The sequence below is a fragment of the Rhodnius prolixus genome, unplaced genomic scaffold, assembly GCF_049639745.1.
Source record: "Rhodnius prolixus isolate KJV_2025 unplaced genomic scaffold, Rpr scaffold_3, whole genome shotgun sequence".
NCBI lineage: Eukaryota > Metazoa > Arthropoda > Insecta > Hemiptera > Reduviidae > Rhodnius > Rhodnius prolixus.
Window position 1 is genome coordinate 42,251,064 of NW_027411603.1, and position 12,659 is coordinate 42,263,722.

Genomic DNA, 12,659 nt, shown 5'->3' on the forward strand with positions numbered 1-12,659 from the left:
TTTTACGGGTACTTACAGCCACTTTAGTAGTACAATACCTATCGGCAAAGTATCACTGAAAGGGCTTCTCTTCGAAGAAGAAAAACTAATGTTTTCAAGCTTTACCGTAACATCCTAGACAAAAGCAAACTTTTTTTTTCTTTTTTTTAAATTTATTTTGTAATTTACAATCTGTATAAATATATACAATAAGTAAATAGGAGATAAAGATGAACTGGTGCGGGAAGAGCAGGAGGAGAGAAGCTACCCAGCGGTAGCACTCTCTATATGAGATAGGGGAATGTGAAGAGGAGAGAGGAGAGATAGGAGAGTAATGGCGTTTAGTTCTTCAGACAGTAAGGAAGTCGCGGGGCCACTGGCGATTCAGTAGTCGAGGATCTCATAATCATAAAAACAACCTTAAGAAAGTTTCGAAAAGCTAATTAAATAGAGAGAAAATAGTGCTCTTATTGTGGATTTCCATAAAACCCATAGAAAGCCCTTAACTCAATCCATAAAACCCGTAAAATAATCATGCATTCATTTCCAGAGTTCAACTATAATTTCTAAACATTACATTTTCCGTTTCAAATAATATATGATAATCAAATATTGTGTATCTTGGAATGTGAAATCTCAGAAAATGTTCCTCTGTCATAATTTCAAATAGCAATTAGAAAAGTAAAACTAAAAGCAAATAAGTTCTGTTTGCTTAAATATGTAGAGTTAAATTTTACTAATTCATAAATATGTATACATGCATAAATTTAAATATTTCTAGCGTATTACGTTTAAAAAATGAAAAGCTAGCCAGAAAAGCAAAGGTGTTTGCATTCTTGAATTATTCTTTACTTAATTTTTCACCAGTGGCAGTAACAGTGAGGTAGTAAATCTTGTTAGTGGATTCTTGGTCGTGGCTTCGACAATGTTAATCAACCATTCTGAGTTGTTTTTTTTTTTTAATTAAGGTCAGATATGGTTGATTTTTGTCTTTTTAAACTTTAGCTTTTATATCGCTTACCGCATAGCAACTAATTTCATCCCAAGTTGTGATACCACTTCAAAGCACCCAGCTTTATCTAACCAAATAGTGAGATCAACTCAAAAGAAAAGAATTAACTTTACAGTAGGATCTCTTTGAAGAGGAAAAGTGGGTGACAAAGTTTTCCACTTACTAAGGAATTTCTCTGACCACGCTGTGCGCCCACTTGAGATAATAGCACACCTCCTACGTGGGTCACTGCACACTAAGAAAGTATTGCAAGGGTTCTGCCTGAGTAGGTTTTCTAAGGCACAAGAGGAAACTCACTGGACATATTGTGTCGAGGGCGAGGAAAAACATAAAAATTGAGAAACCACCAAAAAGAAACTTAATATGTCTAACACATTATTGAAACTTTAGTTGGAATTTCAAGAATGTTAAAAAATAAATGCTTTTAAAAGCTGCTGAAATTTTAGATCTTTTAGGTAAGTGTGTTTTTGTTAAACCTAAAAATTACTTTTTCATACTTCCGTGATTTGGCCATCAAGGTAAGGAGTAATTTAAGTGAAAGTAATTAAGGTTTAATTAGTAGGATAAAAGATTGTCCATGAATTCTTAATCATTATTATTACTATTATTCATTCACTACGAAGGATCTTAAATTCAGTATTTCTATAATATAATAGTAAATACTGTTTAACTGTTTGATTGAGCAGATTGAGAGAATAGCAGTAAAATTGATGTAATTATCTACATTGAGTATATGTTTAGATAGGTGATGCTTTCTAAATGGTGAATATATTGGACAGATCAGGAAGATGTGCTCCAGGCTTTCTTTACAATTTAAATTACTGAGGGTACCAGCAGAGCTTGTCTCAATGGAATGGTATCCATTTCTATTATTTATTCTTAAAAACCTGTCACTAGAAATTTTCAATTGACTAACCACCCTCAGTTTGTCTATAGCACATGTATTCCTCTAGGATTCCTAACAAACTTATCTCTCTATACATGTGATTATAACCGGAATGAATAGCTCTCTCAACATCTAGTGAGTTCATATGATTAGTCTACTTCTCAAGTAAATCAGGGATATTCTCTGCAATAAACTCCACACTAATAGAGTGAATAATATTTGACTCCTCAATGATACTCAACCATTCAGAAGGCTGTGCGAACCAGTTCCATTCAACTTTTTAGCCTGAATTTAAAAAATACCTTTATACGAGTATGTGCTATATGATTTAAGTCACTAAAGTTTGTAAGTTTAGAAAAAATAAATTAGTGTAATTAGACTTAGTTTATAAAGCAAATGTTTCGTGATAGTATCTAATTAATTTTATTTTAATTCCCAACGTTTTATTAAATTTATACAACTTAATATAACGTGCATATATGTTATTTATGAGTAACTTTTAAAGTCTTGTTATAAAGTTCTATTAGAAAACTTGATTTGGCATATTGTGAAGTTATATGGTCCAAGAAAGTTTGCATTAAGTACATTATGCTTTATTTGGCCAAACGTTAATGTGACTTAAAATTAGTTACTCGTTGGATTTGCAACGTCACAGCTTATTCACTTGCTCTTGCAAAGCTCCTTCGGGACGTCTATATCATTGGATGAATGGTGTCATATGATATTCTCATGAATTTCAGATCTTTCATAGCGTGCTGTACTTAGTATGGTTCACACTATATACATATATAGCCAACTATTGAAGTGTCGATCCGACGTTTAAGAGTTTTAATATAAATTCAAATTTCATTTCATTTTGACGGGTAGCCATTCGTAATAAGGAGTCAATACTTCTGGAAAATCAAATATGAAAAGCGGCTAACTTTTCTAAAGACTGAAAGCTGGCTTTAAATAAATTTTCCATTGACAAAGTTTATTCAATCTTTTACTACCCTTTTTTTATTTCTTACTTTAATGGTTATGTAAGCGGTGGAGGAACAACTTAATTAATAAGGCACTCTAGGGAACGTTTGACGTCATTCTCCTCTAGAACTTCTCTCAAACCAATTACTCTCTTACAAAAATAATAATAAGAACAATTAGGGAAAAGATTAACTCACTGCTAAGCGTTCTGCCCATTTCCATGCAGAGATTATGGATTCAAATCCGCTGTTGGATTTTTGTTTTGTACCTAGGAGCTTCTTTCAGCTTATTGTCTGATGAAGGTCAGTTTTGTTAATGCAAAACTGCACTTTCCGCGGTGCACTGAAAATTATTCCGAACGCCAATGACCTTAGTCGTCGAAGCTCCTTAAAGAAATGATAATGATGGGTACAGCACGTGGAGGATGATGAAAACTATGGAGATGTCCATTGTGGTCATAATCATGATTGCATGATCTTCACTGTGGCAGAGAAGAGCTGCAATTACCTGGCACTGAGGTTGGGACTTAAAAGCGATGATACTATTCAAATTTATCATAGAAAACGCTGATTTCTTAAATGTTGAAAGATAAAAAAGGTCTAAATGGTAAAAAATGTATTCTTTTAGATTGGAATTAAGCAATTGTTATATATGAAACTTTATATAGACACTTTTATAAAGAGGGCCGCTAAAAAAGAAGAAACAAATTATTATTTGTATTTGAGTGAAAAATAAAAAACAGCTCGGAAAAATTATATATTGAACTTCTGTTTATTGTTTTGTTAGACGAGGAAATGGATATATTTGGCGCTAGAGGAATTATCTTTATTGGCCCAGCAAATTTGTTTGGCCATTCCGTTATTTTTCAGTCTTAGATTGAAACCTACAAATACAGCTGTAATTATTTGCACTAAACAAAATGGAGCTATTTCCAATAATTGGCTCTTTTCAATCAAACAGATCATTAAATTACCATTGAAATAGACTGTGGGTGGATTACATTTTCGATTTAAATGGACCGTTATTTTTGTAATTCAAACGCTACAAGTACAGTTAAAGTGCTGTTGATTAAATGAATTACTATTTGCTTTATAAATAGCTGGAAGTTCCTTAGGTATTCACTGATTAAAAATACAATAAATTAACTTTCACTATACGACTTTTTAACTAATGGTTCGGACCAAGTTTTGGCAAAACCACCTTTCAAAGTGTGTCTCCAAAAAACCTAGATGTACAATCTAGTATTGGCCGTAATATTAACTATTAGATAAAACAACACTATCTTTCTAGAAAAGTTAGGTGCAGTTTGCTGAATTTTTCCATGGTTTTTACTTATTGCTTTTCAATCTAGATCGACCCTAGATGTACAATCTAGTATTGGCCTTAATATTCACTATTAGATAAAACAACACCATCTTTCTAGTGAAATTAGGAGCGGTTTGATACATTTTTCCATGGTTTTTACTTCTTGCTTTTCAATCTAGATCGACCCTAGATGTATAAAGCCATAACAATAGCTATGAAGTACAGAAACAGCAACTTTATGGTGAAATTGAGGGACGATTTCTACTTTTTCAAATCGTTCAAAACATGGGCCTTGAAGAAGTGGGTAGGCCATAAAAGTGATTCTAAAACCTATTTTATTAAACAATTTTTAAACCTTCAAAAAACCTCATATATGTATATATACATTGGTTATTGTTCCTTCAGAACTGGTTATCCAACGCACCAGAAAATGTGTGGTTAGTTCAATATTATACTTCAAATTACTCTGTCAATCATCTGAAGAAAGCAGTTTATATTCTCATCAAAGGTTATTTGATTGATTGCCTGGGCAACTTTTTTACTCAGTTCTCCAGATTATTTCTTCACCATTTGAAAGTTTTTATTGCCTTTCCTTGTAAAAAGTATTTTGACATTTATTCTGTAAATGAGCATTTTAATCATTTATTGACAAATTTATATTTTACTTTGACATTTACATTATTATTAAAATCGTTTGTGGTTTTTAGTTAGAAGGAATTTCTTATTATTTACTCGTAGATAATATTAGTATTATTTTTGAACTTTTGGGCTAAAATGTTAAACAATTATAGTAATTAAACTTATAGTTTAAATTTTTAGATAAACGTTGATGCTAAATAGAAATTTGATGGTTTGCAATAACCAGAGTGTGTTGATAGTGGCAGCTTCTCTCCTCCAGATAATCTAGCTAACAAAACTATATCACCACATTCACTTATTATATTTTTTTTGTATCTTGTAAGTAGCAAATAAATTAAAGAAAAAATATGTATATATGTGACTATCAATATTTATCTGTACATAACGCTATAAAGCTACAATTCTCTTTTGGAGAAGATTTGAGATGGCTGTGTTGGCAGGCTCCTGTAGCTAATAAAACATTAAGTTGTTTAATAAGGGAAAGAGTTAGCGCACTGGATTCTCATGCGGAGATCCTTAGCCAAGATTTAGCTGCTGGCCTTTAGATTCTCTCTTCGCAGGAAATTCAAAATAGTTAAGTGGACATTTAACAACATTCAAGTGGACATTTAGACAAATTCTTAGTTGTGAAGTAACCTTGAAAAATGCTGTAAAAAAATCGTGTTAGGATTTAGCCACCAGATGATTTAAAAAATAAATTTTCATATATTTTTTTGGAGGAGGGAACTTCTTGGCCGTTAGCGCCATTAAATAAAAATTGTTAAAAGTAATAACATTCATTTGAAAAGTATTCTTCACAGTATCTGGAGAAAATATTCAGGGTTTCCTAACAACTTTTACCAACATCCAGTATCCACTAGTAGTGGCAAAGAGGGGGATAATTTATCGTTCCTTGTAGTAAAAGGATCTCCTTCAAAGATATATGTTCACTTTGTTTACATGCGGTTTTCAAAGCAGACTGCAAGATTGTCTTATTGTTAGTTTAACTGCAAACTTCTTCCCATTTACAAGCGCCTTATTGGAATTTCAATATACGAATATTAAACGCAGCTAACCGCAGTTTTCAATACTAAACCACAAATATATTTATTGGGCATTTATATTACCACTATATAAACTTTTGAAATGGCTTAAAAAAATATAAAAATAATTATAAATGTCAATATACATTAAAAATTAAATTTTTAACTTGAAAAATTCAAAATGGCAACCATCACACGATATACTCTTATCGCAATTTGCTCTTCACCGGACATTAAGCTGTAAGAATCTCCTAGGAAGAGAAAGTCTTAAGGCCAGCAGCTAGATTCGATCCTGGGATCTCTGATAATCACTGAGCTAATCCCATCGCTCCTTACACCATATTGCCATGTCCGCTAGCGGGAGGAGTAGATATACTGAATTTGTACTAACTGCGATTTTACTTTATTGAAAGATTTTATGGGTTATGGTGATAACAAAAACAATAACAATCATTCATTTCAAGCAATAATCAATCATTCTTTCCGATTTAGCATACCTCAAAACGGTTATTAAAACTGACCAGCAGGAAAAACGTTGCCGAAAATGGGCCTAATCAAAGTTTTAAGAAATTGTTCTTGCTTTTCTTTGAGCTGCTACCTTTTTGGTAAATTACTTAGCGCCTAAACGAGTGAACACTTGAATGAGGTGTAATTTGATTCAGAATATGATGAAGATGAACATCTGAGGAATTTCAACGTAATACGTGCTGTAGGAAAGGAGTTAGCCCCATAAAAATGAGGTCGGCTCATAATAATTATTACTAATATCTCTGAAACTATATGAATTCGATAAAATTAGGAATAAACGGAATAGGTCTCTCCCCTACATAGGGATCCCCCTACATAGAGGTCTCCCCTAGGGGCATCCTGCTCAAAGAGAGAACGTGATAAGAAAATCTTTTAAAAACTCCCATTTTCTGCATTTACGTTTACTACATTTTCTAATTGTTATTGCATCCTGTCTTTTAAATTATGTTAACCAAACATTTAAAATCTGGCATTGGACTTAACAATAACTATCGAATACAGAAACCGCAGCTTTAACGATGAAGTTGAAGGACGATTTCTACTTTTTCCGATGGTTCTAACTCCTCATTTTTCAAATCAGATCGACCCTAGATGTACAATCCAGCATTAGCCTTAATATTAACTATCAAATACAAAAACAGCAACTTTATAGTGAAATTGAGGGACGATTTCTACTTTTTCCAATAGTTTTTACTTCTCATTTTTCAAATCAGATCGATCCTAGAAGTACAATCCAGCATTGTCCTTGACATTAACCGTCGAATACACTAACAGCAGCTTTAACAATGAAGTTGAAGGACGATCTCTACTTTTTCCAATGGTTTTTACTTCTCATTTTTCAAATCAGATCGACCCTAGATGTACAATCCAGCATTAGCCTTAATATTAACTATCAAATACAGAAACAGCAACTTTATAGTGAAATTGAGGGACGATTTCTACTTTTTCCAATAGTTTTTACTTCTCATTTTTCAAATCAGATCGATCCTAGAAGTACAATCCAGCATTGTCCTTGACATTAACCGTCGAATACACTAACAGCAGCTTTAACAATGAAGTTGAAGGACGATCTCTACTTTTTCCAATGGTTTTTACTTCTCATTTTTCAAATCAGATCGACCCTAGATGTACAATCCAGCATTAGCCTTAATATTAACTATCAAATACAGAAACAGCAACTTTATAGTGAAATTGAGGGACGATTTCTACTTTTTCCTATAGTTTTTACTTCTCCTTTTTCAAATCAGATCGATCCTAGATGTACAATCCAGCATTGTCCTTGACATTAACCGTCGAATACACTAACAGCAGCTTTAACGATGAAGTTGAAGGACGATCCCTACTTTTTCCAATGGTTTTTACTTCTCATTTTTCAAATCAGATCGACCCTAGATGTACAATCCAGCATTAGCCTTAATATTAACTATCAAATACAGAAACAGCAACTTTATAGTGAAATTGAAGGACGATCCCTACTTTTTCCAATGGTTTTTACTTCTCATTTTTCAAATCAGATCGACTCTAGATGTACAATCCAGCATTAGCCTTAATATTAACTATCAAATACAGAAACAGCAACTTTATAGTGAAATTGAGGGACGATTTCTACTTTTTCCTATAGTTTTTACTTCTCATTTTTCAAATCAGATCGATCCTAAATGTACAATCCAGCATTGGCCTTAATATTAACTATCAAATACAGAAACAGCAACTTTATAGTGAAATTGAGGGACGATTTCTACTTTTTCCAATAGTTTTTACTTCTCATTTTTCAAATCAGATCGATCCTAGATGTACAATCCAGCATTGTCCTTGACATTGACCGTCGAATACACTAACAGCAGCTTTAACGATGAAGTTGAAGGACGATCCCTACTTTTTCCAATGGTTTTTACTTCTCATTTTTCAAATCAGATCGACTCTAGATGTACAATCCAGCATTAGCCTTAATATTAACTATCAAATACAGAAACAGCAACTTTATAGTGAAATTGAGGGACGATTTCTACTTTTTCCTATAGTTTTTACTTCTCATTTTTCAAATCAGATCGATCCTAAATGTACAATCCAGCATTGGCCTTAATATTAACTATCAAATACAGAAACAGCAACTTTATAGTGAAATTGAGGGACGATCTCTACTTTTTCCAATAGTTTTTACTTCTTATTTTTCAAATCAGATCGATCCTAGATGTACAATCCTGCATTGGCCTTAATATTAACTATCAAATACAGAAACAGCAACTTTATAGTGAAATTGAGGGACGATCTCTACTTTTTCCAATAGTTTTTACTTCTTATTTTTCAAATCAGATCGATCCTAGATGTACAATCCTGCATTGGCCTTAATATTAACTATCAAATACAGAAACAGCAACTTTATAGTGAAATTGAGGGACGATTTCTGCTTTTTCCGATAGTTTTTACTTCTTATTTTTCAAATCAGATCGACCCTAGATGTACAATCCTGCATTGGCCTTAATATTAACTATCAAATACAGAAACAGCAACTTTATAGTGAAATTGAGGGACGATTTCTGCTTTTTCCAATAGTTTTTACTTCTTATTTTTCAAATCAGATCGATCCTAGATGTACAATCCAGCATTGGCCTTAATATTAACTATCAAATGCAGAAATTGCAGCTTTTTGGTGAAGTTGTGAGAGATATATCATATATTTTATATTAGGAAGATAAAGATATTCTTATTGTTACGATTAGTTGGATATAAAACTTCTTTACAAGTGCTCAGTTTTAGGTACCATAATTAATCATGATTTAGAATTCAATTATTATTACAAGATGATATATATTTGTTTTTAACGGTTTGTAATTTTGCTCTCGTATTCTTCTGAATTTCTATACTGATATTTCGATTTTCATTGATCATTTTCCTAAAGTGGTTATGTTTTACTGAATCGGCGGTGATTTCGGTATTAACACCAGTGCCCCATTCTTTTTGAAATGGCAGTTATTATGATTCATAATTAGTCAATTTAGGTCAAGTGCTTGGCGTCAATTGATAGAGTGTAGTGATTTTGATATTTTCAGCTCGTAATATAGTTTATCTTTGAAAGTCCCAAATAGGAAATAAATAACTCATCGACTTTCTCTGATCAGATTTATAATTCTAAAATTGGCTAACTTCTTCAAACAATGCACTTTTAATTGCTTTATTATTTTAGGAGCTTTACAATGCAGAACCACTCTTTTGTGAGAAGCATGATTACCCGGTTCTTCGGCTACACCTAATTAATTTTCTCGGCCAAAATCCTACAGAAGTGATATGTTAGTGTAAGTATTTTGGATTGGATATTTGAAGACTTTGTTTTCAATTGCAACAATTACACAATAATCTGTGCTTATCAGACGGTTTATTCTTTTCCTTAGTAATTAGAATTCCCTTTTTGTTTGCGACGTTATCATAATAATTAGTATTATTACTGGAAAGTATTTAGTCGTGGAATAACAAAGATCAACAGTTTTACAGCCCATAATTTTTGTTAAGAAACTACCCGATTAAAGTCAAATAAAAGATTTGATTCGTTAGTAATATTTTTTAAGATTAAAGCTTGCTAATATTTTTTGTTTTATTCGGCCTATCAGGTTCTTCTTAAAATATTTACTTTAGAAAAAGTTTAGGAAGTTCTGGATTAGCCCAAGGTATTATCCCTCGAGTTAAAGTTTGGAAAAAGTTTTTTTCTTTTCTCTGAATGAGAGAAAAGAGAATCTCAGAAAAACACTTCCTTGTTTCTAATACTTTTCTTACATTCTTCCTTATTTCCTTTTCAAATAATTCGATTAATTCTAAGGTTTTTGTTTAATGTAAAATTATTTACTTATTTCGTTATATTTTTACAAGAGAGAGTACTGAATCTGTTAAATTTATAGAAAATAAGTTTTCGCTGAAAAGAAATGTTTGCTTATTTAGAGGTCCCATAAATCATGGCAAAGTATTGAAGGAATCCTTGAAAACTGCGCATTTTATTGTGAAGTTTTTCATTATTTTTGTCTGAAGACGCTGAATTCCAGCGATTGTAAACTTGTGCCGATCGCATGTGTAATACATAACAGTTTTATTTTATATGTCTTATAAGAAAACAGTTCAATTCTGATGGTTTCCTTCTAGCAAAAGAACGTTTAGGGAATGTTACATCTCAAAACTACCTCTATAAATCAATTTTCTTAAAAAGAACTGAAAAAAAAGACAATTGGTCTTTATCTGAGTTAAAGTATTTAAATAATTCACATTTCTAGACAATTGATTTTCCTTCAAAATTGATTTTAGCAAATAATTTAATTATCAATGGTAATACCAAGGGAGCTGATCATTTTTCCTTATATTTTGAGAAGATAAACAAATAAAGATTTGTTTCCATGATAAGTGCTTGTGTGCCATTGTCTATTAGAATCAAGTCATTAAGCTGCTCAAAATTAACAAAGAAAAATGGAAAGAATTAATGCGTAAATGAGTTTTAATTGAACAATTTAAGGAACCCTCAATTGATTGGATTTATAATCAATTATTTATGTTTAATATTTATAAACCGGTACTTTTCAAAATAGAAAGAATTAACTTGGACTAAAATTTATTTTTTTTCGGTAAAATAAATTCTATTAGGTACATGTTAATCAGAAGTCTTGAACATTTTTACATTCTTAGTTATTATTTTAAATGTTGTTAGTTTTTGTTTTTCTTTGTAGATTAAAATATATTTATTTAGTGAATTCCTTTGTCCCTAGTTTAAAATATAGGCTTTTTGAGGAAACATGGCAATATTATATTCCAGCTAATTAGTGGAAATGCAGAATGAAGCTGCATTATCGTGATGATTCACTGTAATCCATACCTAATTGATTTAAATCATTGAAATGGTACAAACTGATTGGCGGCTGTGATTGCAAGTGAAATTATCATTAATTTACAAGAGGATAATGCCGTGTAAGGCTGTGATTTGATACTTTAATGGGAAGCCTGCCCATATTCTTTTCCTGAAATGAATAAAAAAGAGAAAAATGAGTAAAAAAAAAACAGTTTTTTTGTATTTTAGGAGAATTCAAAAGATCCGGTCACAAACTGACACCACCCAAGCACAATGTCCTGCTTGAGATGATTGATGGGTTTACCATTCTGGGTTTGGCGAACCCACAAGCCAACTTTAGTTTAGTTGTAACACTGACAAACATCAACCACACATTAAACATTAACGAATTCCCACTTCCTCTTGTAATCTCCCCTTTTATAATTCCTCTCTATAAGGAAAAGTAGTTACTGGATTTTACAGTTTCTTTCCCTTCAAATTCGATAGTTAAGGAGATAACTCCAGATAAAGAAAATCGGCACAGCAGGTTTACAGGCTCCTCTCTGCTGTAATTCTTTCTGTGTATCCCTACCATCTCATACCGTCCATCATCGCGCACCACGAATAGAATACGAAGATCTACATCTATCCTGTTCCAGATAAAAAACAAAAAAAAAGAAGGAATCTCTTCAACTTCTTTTTTTCGGGTTCCACTTGCGCACATGGATATTTTAGGTTTTCTTAACTGCTTCCAATCTAAAGGCTTTTGCAATATTAACTAACATCAATTACTAGCCGTCTGGGGTACCCTATTATCGTTTCTATTTTCTTCGAGGAAGAAACTTTAATAATAATGATGTGTGGTCGTGATTATTGCATTTGCTGTGGCAAAGTTAAGTCTCTTACGATATAAGAACGAGTTGATTAAATTGCAACGTAAAAAAAACTCGAAAGATTCTGTGCAATAAACTTTTTCATCTATTTTTAGGAATATTATTAACTCACATTTTTTAATAAGACCAAATCTAATTTATTAAAGTCTGGAGCATAGCAGACCCGTCTGCGGCTTATTTTTATGTATTATTATGAGGAGTGCCCGTGGCCTAGTTATGTGACAAGTTTCTAATTTCATTGCCTTCTCTATATTGATAATGACAAAAACTATATGCTGGCGCCCTCAACAGCCACGATCATTCAAACTTCTTATAGCCGGTACCCTTTACAATGGATCCTACCAATGTCAACCATCACCATTACCTTTTTCACTTCACAGTTTCACCATGTTGGAAAGACATCCAACACTAGAACTATGTTTCACTAGCCATTTAGGGAACAATTTCTCATTATGGCTGATTCCTTATGGATTATTCCTTTCTTGTTATAAAATTTGTCAAAATTAAAGTAATAATAATAAGGTACGTCAACGTCTTAATTCTTTGGGGCTTACAGCCTTTTACTGCTGTAACTGCTTTCAGACCGTGTTCTCTCGTTATAGCCAAAATGAGTTATACACAACAAATATAA

The 12,659-nt window shown here is 32.2% G+C and overlaps 1 protein-coding gene across 5 annotated transcripts in view; it reads right to left on the reverse strand.

Annotated features, from left to right (window-relative positions):
• The window catches only part of LOC141452857 (FMRFamide receptor-like), a 220,171-nt gene that overhangs the window by 107,918 nt on the left and 99,594 nt on the right, over window positions 1-12,659 (reverse strand). The window lies entirely within an intron of this gene.